We start from the raw sequence: 12,953 nt of genomic DNA, 5'->3' as shown, positions 1-12,953 counted from the left end.
TGGCCACCTTTGCAATAGAAAGTAAAGTTTCAGAAGGTCGCCTTGTTAGTCTGCTGTAGAAATGCTGAATCCGAGTAAGGTAGGACCTTAGAGAACAACAAGATTTTGGGGAGTATGAGTTTTAGAGAGTCAGATAAAGGGAACTTTGAGTCTCAAAAACTCATAACCTGAAAGCTCTTTAAGGTATCTCTGTAGTAAAATCTGTGAGAAAGCCACAATGTTCTTCTAGGGTAGCTATAATCTATTTAGATCTTCTGAACATATAGGGATTTTTATTCCCTTTTTTATTTGTTTTTTTATGATTTTCATCTGGGGTCTAGATTAAGTTGGTGGTGCAACAAAAAACCTTATACTGAAATGTGGCACCTAAACAAAAGTGCATAACTCCTTAGAAGGTTCCAGCATCCATACCTAACAATGAGAGAAAATCTGTAGGTGTAGGACAGAGCCTACTGCGATATTCACAGGCATGGAAACACTAGAGTAACACATACCCGTCTTTTCAGTTTGAGAGGAGCCATTTGCCTCCTCTCCATTTTCCCTCCCATGTTCTTAACAGCACAAAACTTCACAGTGGTAAATGTTGAATGGAGCTCAGTGGAAACTTCATAGTGCAAGGAGATTGCTGTGTACTACTGATGCTATTCTTATGGATTTTGTCCCTTGCCTGTTGCCAAGTCACCCAATCTGCATTGAGTCCTATTTGAGATTTTATCACCTTGGAACAATTTGGTGTCACCTGCAAACACACTGGATCACAGAAGACTTCGGGTTATTTAGAAATGTATAAAGCCACCCTAAATAATACCACATTTCTAAGAAAGGGAAGGAACTGCCATCCCCCAACCCTCTTTTGGGAGGCTACTCCAGGGACATTGAGCAGTCATTGAAAAAAACCTGAGTCTGAACTGTGGCAGAATGTGCCTTAGACCAGGGGTAGTCTACCTGTGGTCCTCCAGATGTTCTTGGACTACAATTCCCATGAGCCCCTGCCAGCAAACGCTGACAGGGGCTCATGGGAATTGTAGTCCATGAACATCTGGAGGACCACAGGTTGACTACCCTGCCTTAGACAACAGAGGAACTGATAACAGCCCTTGGTGGGAAGATTGGAGCTGCCACTCAGGGATGTTTACCTCACAGACGCCATTGCTCCAGGCTGCAGCCTGCTTGTTGAGCCAGACAGGTTGCCCTGCCTCTTCCTCCTCAGTGCAGGGGAGAATTTGGCTGGGTGCACCTCATCTGCCCTTGATTCGTGCTCCCACATGGGAGTCAAGACAGGGAGGTTCTTCCACACTGTTGGGTGGCAAGGACTTGGCATTCTTAAAAATAAAAAAATGCCCCAGGTAGCTCCATGGCACTGTACAGCACTGTAGAGCCACCTGAGGCATTTTTTGTCCTTTCTGGGACACCATAGTCAGGGGAGGAGCCAGGACAGGACAGCCCAACTCTTCCCCTGCCACATGGGCCTGCCCTGACATAGGTCCCATTACCCTCTGGGGCAAAAAAGGGAATGTGGATATATCCATGTTTCCTTGCCATGGAGCAACAGAGGGCCTTAGTCAGGCCACTCCTAGGATGGCCCTGCCTCAGTGTCAATGTTGAGCAGAGCTGGGAATTTGCCCCGCCCCTCCCACTGGACAGAAACCAGTGCAGAAAAGGTTAAGGACATGCTATGAGGGGTAATCCTTCAAGTATGTGGTTCCCAGGTCATGAAGGGCTTTAGATCTTGGATCATCAGGAGAACTTTGATTTTTTTTCTGGCAGTACCCAGCACAAAGGGTAACTAGTATTAGAATGGCATTGAGGACACACTTGCTCTGTCATAAGTTGGTTCACATCAGCACCAGTAGCTTGATGGGTTTCGACTGCAATGTTTACATTGTCTTCCCTGCTTTTGCATTGGGAGTCCTGCACTTAATAGTGTTAATGCTATACCAGCAACAGAGAAAAAGACAGCCCTAACCAGTGACTTGATAACAACTTAGCCAAACCCACATGGAGGAAATGGCAGAGTTTATTTCAGCAAAATAGATTTCTATGGTGTGTGTGTGTGTGGGGGGGAGAAACCCTGTTTGACAGGAAGCCTGACTAACCCATCCATCCTGAGTGGCACATATCTATCACATTCCAAATAAAGTCATGCAGTTTAGAGTAAGACAGAGAAAATCCCTCCAGCCTAACAAAATTAACCAGCCATGCTATATCTCTGTCTCTGGTCCAACTTCCACGTATCTTTCATCTACATCTCTCTTTGAATACCTATGGTTGAGATCACTCTTAAACTCTGCTTGGGTGCCTTTAGCAAACCTGTACCACTTTGTCCAGTTCACTCTCCAGCTATATTTTAAACAGGGATTGCTGCCTTTGAAAAGAAAGGTGATTACTTCTAGCCATCTGAGTTCTATTCCAAGTTTGCCGTGGAGGCAGGGGGATGCCTCTGCGAGGTAAACATTCAGAGTAGAAAGGGACTTTAAATTCACTCCTACCAAGGAACGTGTGGCTTCCCGAGCTACGGCTCCTATTCTGGCAGAAAATGAGCTCAGTACATGAGGCTTAGAGACTGTTTGCCAATTGCAGGTGCTGAGCAATGAAGCATTTGGCCCTATCAAAAATATCATGACGCTCGAAGCCAGCTTGGCTTTGCCTTCCACATTCTTCTTCCCTCTCAAAGGGATAACATTCTGTCTCCTACAGATTGGAAGGAAGTATTGATCTGAAAGGAGCAGTAATTGAAAGCATCACATATAGTTACACTGCAGAAGGAGCCGCCAAGGACAGTCCTGTCTTAGCACCAAGGATAGCGATTTTATTTTATTTTTTATTAGGGGCCTACCGTTTTTGCTGGTGCTGTACAGAGATGAAAACAAAAGCCAACTGGCTTTGATAATCTCATTTCGCTTTTTATTCCATATTGGAATAGACAAAGATATCTGTTTTGTCTTGTACATAATATAACTTGGATCACTGAGGAGTTACATAGCATCGCTGTTTCAAGAATTGTCAAACAAGAGGGATTCTACTCCAGTCGCATAGAAACATGCAAGTATGCTTTAGTGCCACCTAGCTCACCATCCTTGTAATTAACATCACTAAATATCTGCCAGCTATTATATACCCAAAGGCTCCTCTTAAAGTGGAACTTCTGCCCGTTCCTTTGAAAGCCTCCCCCCCCAAAAAAAACCTCTCAATAACTTATAATAGAGCAAACACGTTATTAAAAATACAAATGATAAACATGAACTGAATCAAGGCTGCATACAAGCATTTAGCCTTGATTTCATGAGTATTTGATTTTAATTTTACAATAATAATTCATTTCTGCTCAAGGAACCCTTTCAAGACAAAACATTCAGTCATTTAGAAACATGCCAGAGTACATCTATACAGGCTAGAATGTTAACAAAGGATGGGGGCTTTGTGGTTATTGCATTGTGTGCATTTAGTTTCATGTTAACTGTGTGTGTATGTCTCTGTGTGTATATTTATAATTTTATAGCCACTGCACATAAATACACTTAAGTAGGCCTCCCCTCTCTGCTCTCCATTTCCCCTCCCATTTTTTCCCTTTCCTCTCCTCTTTTTCTTCTTAAGGGGGCATATAGGGGTTCATAGGTGGGGTGCTGTTGCTGGGAACAGAAGGGGAATTGTACTGGATGTTTTAATATTTTAATGTTTTTATGTGCCTATCACATTTTTAATATTATGTTTCATTGCTATTATGTAAACCGCCCTGAGTTTGCTCATGGGGAAGGGTGGTATAAAAGACCAATAACACACAAACAAACAAAGAAAGAAACAAACATGAATGAATGAATCTTCTTTTACTTCAGCAAATTGATGTTAGTGGGATTGGCATGCATGTGAATGTATTGACAAGAGAGTAAATGGTTTTGTGTAGCTGAAAGCCCAGAGACATACAAAACAGCATTTATCTTGCAGCATTACATTCCCAGAAAGACTTTAATCAGGGATCGTATGCAGTGATGTTGGATTATCTAATATCAGAGGAACTGGGGATGCTGTCATTGCCTGATGCAATTTGGAGGACAAAACTTCTTTTGGAATCTAGGAAGACCACAGTGTTATATCCATTTAAGCCTATTGATTCCAACTGTCTTAAGCATGCAAAACTCTGTGCTGGATTCCAGCCTGGCCTTACAAAGTCTGTGACCCATAAATACAAACAATAAATAGCTGAACAGCATGATTCAGGTCCAGTGGCAACTTAGAGACAAACAAGATTTGGGGGTTATATGTAGCTGGATACTTTTAGGGCTTAGAGAATCCTGGACAGTGATTTTTTTGTCTTTTGTCTGTTTCAGCTTGGTTCACAATTATAATATTAATACCCATTGTTCCCTGGAATACATGTGGTCAGCCAGCTTCTGCACCTGATGCTATAGTAAGTATACAAATGAAGTCTAATTTGCAGTGCAGTCCTAAATAGGGCTGCATCGTTCTAAACTCATTGATTCTAAAGCAGCCTTTTTCAACGTTTTAACTGCGGAGGAGCCCCTGAAATAAATGTTCAGGCCTTGAGGACCCCCAGATGGCCACGCCTCCCTTCCACATGCCCCAGAAGTGATGTCACTGGATGTGATATCACCAATCACACCCTTCACCTTCCTTGCACTCCCTCCCCTTGCCTTTACTACTACTACAGCAGCTCCGGCTCATGTTGGATTGAAAGAATGGCAGGAGCTGAGAAGGCAGCCCAGACCACCTGTACCGTGACCCAACTAACTCCCTCCCTTTGATTTTCACACCTATGGCCCTCTGGGTGGAGACATCCAGTTCCCTAGCTTGTGCCAAGTCCATTACAGTAAGAGGATCCTACAGCCATCTTACCACTTGATTGAACAAAGTTTGAAGTCTTCCTTTAACCTACTTTCCTCCCATTTAAGTGGCTCTTCCATTGGAAGAAGCCAGCATGGTATAGTGGATAGAGTACTGGACTAGGATCCCGAGGGTCCTGGTATGAATATCAAGTTCTATCATGGTAGCTCTTATAAACTCTTTTTATATGTTATTTAAACATGCCTATACAGATAATGGCTTGAGGTATAATAATTTCTACAAAGACTGTTGGCCAAAGTCTTTTACTTCAATTTATTGCTTGAAGTGTTCACAGGAAAATCAAAATGATTATTTCTGTCAATATGACTTTTCTCAATTGATAATTCAAATACAACAAAATTTTTCATACACTCAAAAAGAGCTTTCCAAAGTACAGAGAAAGTTTTATTTCAGCTTAGTCTACATCTATCCCTCAGGCTTCTGTGACTATCAAGCTGATATTCTAAGCAACTGAGCCCCAACAGGGGAGAAAGGTGGAATATAAATAAATAAATAAATAAATGCAGATGCATGTTCTTAAGTTGGAAAAAGGCTCCTTGGAGGATGGGTGGATCCATCCCTGTAGAACGGTATAACTGTGGTTAGGATTTTACAGCTTGTTACTTAGATATGAGGCTTGAACTAAAATTGGTAGAATGATTGGCTGCAGGGTTACCTCAGGTAGGCCAAAGCTGGACAGGTGTGGAAAGCCCCTGTGTTGCAGCCTCCATCTTGGACTTCATGACTTGAAGGAAGAAAGCAGTGACACAATAAAGCAGCCACACACTTTGAGTGTGTAGCAGAAAACAGCTATGAAAATTTTAAAGTAAAAATTTAGACAAATGAAAGCGAAACCTGCCTTGTTGACCTTCTCCATCTCTACTCAATAACGTTATAAGGTACTTGAAGTGATCTTGTATTCCATTATTACTTTCCATATTCCCTCGTTAAACATTTTTTGCACCAAAATAGCTTACCAGTTAGAGAAATGGAATCACATTTGTTGAAAAGGACTTTGTACCAGACCAGCCAAAATGGATTTGAAATTTGGCTGGGACACAGAGCATGGCCTTTTGACTTCCTTCTCAAAAAGATTACAACCAAATATGTAGACAGGAATTGAAGACTGTCAAGCTTCTCAGACTGAATAAATATGGACCTGGTATGGACAGATCCCCACAACAACCTCACAGCTTGTGGTCTTTTGTTTTGTTGTTGTTGTGCTTGTAATAACTTCCTTTCAGGATAACTCTGTCTTCTGATTTGTGCAGTGTAAACAAATCTTGTCCATAAACTACACTAATGCAGGCTGGCAAGCTAGCAATTTCTGCTCAAACAGCTCACCTGCTTTCCATAAAGTGAGCATGCTAGATGCCTGAATAATCTTATACCTGAGAGAAATAAGGGTCACTCAAAGCTTTCACTTCCTTTTCACATAACATGTTTGGTGCGGTCATACAAGCTGTTTTTGGTGAGTCAGTTCCACATCACTTCAAAATTGAACTATGTTCATTTCATCCACTAGAAACAAAGTGATACACTTAGGAATTTATAGATGCTCTGGGGGCCCAGTCCTGCTCCAAACTGCAGCATGGTGGGAAGGAAGGTCGTCTCTCTCCCCCCTGCACCATTTTCAAGAGTGCAACCTAATTGTAAAGAGGACAGTTAAAAGGTTGGTGAAAATGGGAGTAGTATAGTGGAACCCTGATCTACATCAGGCTAGCCAGATATCAGAAGCTAAGCAGGGTCAGCTCTGGTTAGTATTTATATGTAAGATCACCAAGGAATGCCAGATTCAGGTGGCTAGCCATGTTGATCTGAAGCAGCAGAACAGAGTTTGAGCCCAGTAGAACCTTTAAGATAAAGTTTTATTTAATGTTTAAGCCAGGGGTAGTCAAACTACCTTAGCGAATGCTGGCAGGGGCTCATGGGAATTGTAGTCCATGGACATCCGGAGGGTCGCAGTTTGACTACCCCTGGTTTAAGTTATCATGTGCATGCATCTGAACTTGAAAACCCTATGGGGTTGCCATATTGGCTGCAACTTAAGAGAAAAAACATTCTAACGTTTTATAAATACATAGTATTTGGAAATGCTGAGTTCATAAAATGAAATGTTGCCATAGGAATATTCTGTGATCTAGGTACTTTAGTTTTCAAGTTTTACTTCAGCAGTAGCAGTAATGCAACATTTAAGGAGAGAGGTGGATCAGGGCCCCTTAACACATTACAAACTATTTGTGTTTGTGGTTATCTTCTCACAATCTGGGGGAAGTCAGTACATATAACAGTTGAGTTACAGTACACAGGCAAACCATGGCTCTCTGGGGCTATTTCAAATCAGGAAAAAGGTATGTAGGAAGGCTTAAGTCTTTTCGGTGCCACAGTCCTGATCCAAATTGGGACTGTGTATACCTGAGTTTAAAACTGAGTTTAAAACTGTGTAAAATTGAGTTCGTAGTTTGGAGCTCCCATATCCCATCTGTCACTTGGGGGACATGTGGACTCTATGACATGAAAATCAGCCCTCAGTTTCCTGTGTTTTAATCTCTAAAGAGCAGTTGCCAGAGCCTATAATACTGAGCTAGATGGACCACTGGACTAATTCAACAGCATAAGGTAGCTTAATAAAATCTGTTACTTTTCTTGACCAATGGTAATTTTGAGCACCTGTGATAAACGAACTAAAGGGTTGCTTGGGCTTTGGGGATATGGCAACAAATCCTGAACTTGTTCCTCTAGTACCCATATATTTGAGCTAGTCATATCATCTCCCCCCCCCCCGCTCCACCCCAGTCCTCTCATTCCTAAAAGTAAAGCTGCCTAATATTAAGTGGGTATTAATTTAAATGAAGAATGACTTAATACTTAGTTAATCTAAGGAAATATCCACCCTTTGGAAAATTGTTATATAGGTTTCATGACAGTGATTACTCCTCCTTTTGCACTGCAAATGAGAACTTAAAAATCAAAGCACAGCAAAATGTAGTGGGATCACGGAGGGTTCCCGTGGTCACATTTCAAAATGCAGTGCATCTTTCCCCATCAGCACACAGACACATGGAGGCACTAATGCACATGTGCCCTTGCTGACGCAGGCCCATAACACGCTTCGTTCGCAGCAACCTCAAAAAGCAATTTTTCCTCAGCATCAAGAAAGTTCCCCTTTCCACTTAAATGCTTTTCTGATTCATTTTACTTTATTTTTTTTATTTATTTCTTTCTCTGCTGTATCCTTTTCAATCTGGAAAAGTGACTTGGCCTCTTCTCCCGCCATCTATTTTCCTCCTGCCACTATTCAGTTTAGGCATGAAACACAGAACTAGATTGAAAGCATTCAATGGCCATTCAATCGGAGAAGAAAAGAGCCCCTCAGAGCTTTATTAGATATGAAGATCCACAATAAAAATCAATTTCTGCCTCTTTATGCAGTTTAAATGACAAAGCACCCACCCATTCTGCAGCCATTGTGCCTCGGAAATGTAATTCAGTGGTGGAGCCGGGACCAGAGCACCACGGACTCCCTGACCTGCGCTGACAGATTCCAATATGATACAGACCTTCTCAGATAATGACAGCCACTTCATCTCGCTGTAGGGAAAAAAAGTTATCTGATATCTTTGAGGGTTAAAAGGCTATGTGGGCAGCATTTTTAATAGTCCTCTAAATCAGCATCCTAAAAAATACCACTTTTTCCTTCCTACATCTAGTTTGCTCTGCCAAGCCTCTCTTTTTCCTTTTAGTACTGCATCCTTCGGCCTGTTTTTGTCTTCTATACACAGGCAGCATAAAACCCCTCCAAACAGGCACACGGTTGAAAGAATGGGGGGAATGGGGAACTAGGACATACCTCCTTTTTCTATCCAGCACCTGGCCAGGAAAGAGCCCACGGGGATGCTTCTATTGATGCATTTATATCCTGCCCTTTCCTATGGGCTCAACGCAGCTGATAGCAAATGCTCTATGTCTAAAAGTCTCACAGTCTAAATAGTAAAATTTGATATTTTGAGGACAAAAGGAAGGCAAAATAAAGTAAACCCCTGACATTTTATCAGCATTTTAGCCCATTGCAAAGTAAAGAGTTCTTACAATGCATGTTCTGCTAAGAGAGTGTAGCTTGCCTAAATCATCCAAACACATTAATTGCCTTCTTCATGGAGCTCCTGTCCATTTGTCATAGCAGAGCAGCATTGCCAGGGCAGATGGCTCAGTTACACCACTACAGAATCTGAAGCTCATCTGGCTTAGTCTCCATTGCATCAGCTGATCTTGTTGGACACACCAGTTTTTGTACTGACCACCAGTCCTCAAGAGTGTCAAAGCACAAAGGGTCCTGTAGTAACCTGTCAGTTGTGTGGGGTTTTTGTGTTTGTGTGTGGGGGGGTATCATATAGCCTGATCTGCATATCAAGCACAATAAGGTGGTAGAATTCTGGGATGGAAAAAATGGGCTGTCCTATTCCAGACTGCAAGTATGGAGAGTCACACTGTGGTTGAGGTCTAAATCACATGATCTGCTGGCCTCCCAGTTCAGATCCACCAACCAACTCAAATGGCCATCTTCATGATCCCCTCTCTTTCTCATGATAGAAGAGCAGAGAATTAGTTTAATGCTTGTTTTAATACTTATGATGGAAATAAATGTAACTATAATAATAATGTTAAAATGGTCTGCAAAATACAATATTAACATGTTGAGAATTAAGGTTATCATCTATTGATTTACAAGAACATGGCAGCCAATGAAATGGTTGCAAGAACATGGAAATGTTGTGTGTGATGTCATGTGCCTGATTCAGCTAGACATTATGGGCTGATGCAGGAAAGAAATGTAGCTTTGTAGCAGCCATTCATTTCAGATTAACATCTGGTTTGATGACATCTGGTATATCACTACATTCTATGGGTATTATAGACAATGCTGAAGGTTTGTGAAAGATACTACAAACTATAACTGCAATCTAGCTGGAGAAGCCCAGGTTCAGATCTCCATTCAGTATAAAAGTTCACTCATCATAAAATGAGGAGTGGGTGGGGAAAGATTTATTTCTGAAGACATATAAAAGAGCTCCCCAGTATCTATGCCCACTGTGTATTCACTAAATTTAACCTCTCTTTTATACACAATGTGAAATGTATGGCGGCAAACGCCAGCAAATACCTGAATTTGCTTTGCAAAAATCCCTCTTTTCCATTTAGCCAGTTTCACATGATTGGTGTGTAGCTCATGTACTGTTCTCAAATGTACAAACAAATAATGTAATCACATGTAACGTGGGGAATTAGCTGCATTTAGCCTATATTCCTACCTATATTCCTTCTCTAAGTGTGTGTTAACCTCAGGACTGATAGGTACCTGTCTAACTTTTGCTGTAAGCCTTTTCCAGTGCTGAAGTCTTCTGTGAAAATGAAAACCTTTTAGGTCCTCAGGTCCAACAGCACTCAGGGAACAGGTATTAGAAACAGATATTGCCCTGGGGGCATGATAGGAATCAAATATTAAGGGCAATCCCATACACTGGGTAGTATCCAGCAACATATAAGCAAAAATATAAACCATTTTTTTACAATTCTGCTAGTACATAATCTTGTGCAATGTCTTTCACTTTCCTGCCTATATATCTGAGTACCCAAAAATTGGTTGCACAAGAACTTCCTTGTGCAAGTGCAAATGAAAGGAGGGGATACAATGTCTGATTTAGTGCAAGTGGCTGATGTGGTCTTTTGCTTGTAATTTTGCTTGTACAAGAACTTTGGCACAAGTGGAAATTTTGTGCTGGATCTAACCCACAGAAAGCACCTCTATTTAGGAAACAGCACAAAATCTATAAACTTTCAATAATTTTTTCTACTTGTTTTTTTTTTCTGGGCCAGCCTGACAGAATGTGAACTCCAATATAAACAATTAAATTTAAAAAGAGCAATGTGTTCATTCATATTTTTATTTTACTTCTCTGCCTTTTCCTATTAGACTATACAATTTTGTATGGCATAAAATGCATGATTGTATAGGTGTAAGATCACAGTACAAGACAAACTTTTATGCTTTTGGTTTCTCCCCTTCATTCTATCAGTTTCTTATGCAAAGGTGAAAAACATATAAAATCAGAAAGAAATATCTGTCTCCCTAATTTAAAAAAAACTTCATGAAGCAGGTCAGTTCTCTGGCAATTTTTATGGCAACCTACAAATTTCCTTTTTGTCAGCCTGAAATGAAATGTTTCTGAGTTGAAATGCTGTAATGCTGTTGGCTGTAATGCTCACTCTTCTTTCCTCCTGTATTTTGGCACAACCGGAGTTCAAAAGGAAGATATGTGAAAGGTGTTTGTATTAACAAGAGTAGAATTGTGAGACAAGCCCATAAGTATAGCTATTGCTTGAAGTTTAGCTTGACAGGAAAGGGGGATGCAGATATTTCACCAACCCAAATGTGTACATATGGAGAATTCTATGGCCAGATTCCCACATCAGGCTTAAATCAAATCTACATTGGCTGAGCATTTACACCTAGGTTTGTAGTCCAAAACAGCACATGAATATTTAGACAGATTTTATTGTGCCCTTGCTCATAATAAAACAAAAATATTATACTTAAAACTACAAGCATTTAAGAAAAATGTCTTAGTTTAAGGGGAAAAAATTGGTCTGTGGTCAAAACCCATGACTTGCTATCCTGTAAGTCAGTGTGTTACTTACTGAATATCAGGGTGCATTGCCATGCCATAAGAAGGATATATAAAATTAAGCCACCCTGTTGGATGTATCCACAACTCTGTGCCCTAAGGTGAAGGGACCTTCCTCACAGCAGTGATACCTTCTCTCTGATGAAATGAGAGCAACCCAAGAGAGGATCGAAATTACCTGGCACAGTACATCCTACAACCAACATATCATTATTGTCCAGAAAGTGTATCCCTGACTGAATGGGCAAATGGAAGGGGAAAATGGCAAGAGGCAGTATCAACCAAAACTATCCCAAAGCTGTAAGAGAAAACTTGCCTATGTTCTGGGTGCTGATTGAGAAAATACACATAAGTTTTGCATGTCAAGCTTCTCATCTGAATCCAGGAAAAGTCTGTGTTCCAACTATCAAACGTTTCGGAAACACTATCAAGAGGTATTTCCTACCAGCTTCCACCCACTATTGTACCATGACAGCATCACATATCCTGCTGGCTTACGACCAATTCAAAGAGACTGTTTGATGTTGGTGTTAGATATGTCCCACAAATAATTACCATAAGGATATCCATGTGGTTTAAATCTAAGGGCACAATTAGAACAGATTCTGAGAGATCCATGAACGAATCTCCTACTATCGTTAATTGTATGGCTGCAGATGCCTAGACCTCCACCATGCCCACTGCATTTTAAAAAAATTAAAGAGACTGGGTGATCTGATTATGGATTTCCCATGTCTTCTTTCATTGTGACCTCAGCCACAATGGAAGTTCAATCCCCAGGACTGGGCAACCATCTTCTTTTGAACAGGCGACTCACATATTCCAGGTTAAACACTGCAGGGCTTTCAGTTGAGCTATCCAACATGCAGATCTGATGTTTACTCTGTCCTTGTAAATGAGTTTTCTAATATCCTTTGCTCTCCCCTATCCCCTGCTTCCCAGGCCCCTAAAGAGATGAAGTGGGGAGTCTTTATTTATTTAGACTGCTTTACTGCCTGATCAGAATTACCTGTCTGGAACGTGGATTTGAATAGCACCTTATCTGGGGTCTCTTTCTAGTGGAAGAAACTGGGGGCCCTTACATTGCTTTAATTAGACTGGGAGGGGGAAACTGAGAATGGATTGAGCAGCAAAGTTAAAATATTTTTTTTAAACTTTAAAAACTACAATGCGAATCAAGAGGAAAATGATGGTTTTACTCTTTTGCCTTCAAGTAAAATAGCTTTTATCTTCCTTCCCCCTCCCCCACAACAGCATCCTCTACCTAGATAATGCATTTGGTTAGATTTATTTGCTCAGCCCAGAAAACTTGACACTAAGGGGATTATTTAGTTTTAGATTCGCTGTAGTCCATAGTAATAGCCAACAGGGAAAGGAATGAAGCAGCGATATTAGCAGGGAGATGGGAGGGAAGCGTGGATGAAGGAGGGG

Source organism: Paroedura picta, chromosome 8 (assembly GCF_049243985.1).
Source record: "Paroedura picta isolate Pp20150507F chromosome 8, Ppicta_v3.0, whole genome shotgun sequence".
In the NCBI taxonomy this organism is placed as follows: Eukaryota; Metazoa; Chordata; class Lepidosauria; order Squamata; family Gekkonidae; genus Paroedura; species Paroedura picta.
The sequence above is the reverse complement of the archived record's forward strand: the minus strand, read 5'-3'. Positions refer to the sequence as shown.